Genomic DNA, 246 nt, shown 5'->3' with positions numbered 1-246 from the left:
AGGCAGCCCCGACCGCCGCGGTCTGACCCCCAGCGCTCACCCCACACCCTGACCCCACCGTACCGTGGCACCGGGGCACACGTGGGACCTGCTTGCTCACCGCGAGCACGGCACGGCTGTCGCACCAGGATGCAGTGGAGGAGCCAGGCTCTCCCCGTCTCACACCGTGCCTGGCATTAAACCCCCCAGCGAAGGACAGGAGGGGTTGGAGGAGATGCCCAGTGGGTGCCGGCTGCTTCCAGCCCC

The sequence above is a fragment of the Cariama cristata genome, unplaced genomic scaffold (assembly GCF_000690535.1).
Source record: "Cariama cristata isolate BGI_N322 unplaced genomic scaffold, ASM69053v1 scaffold25763, whole genome shotgun sequence".
Classification (NCBI taxonomy): Eukaryota; Metazoa; Chordata; class Aves; order Cariamiformes; family Cariamidae; genus Cariama; species Cariama cristata.
This window is presented reverse-complemented; position numbering follows the sequence as displayed.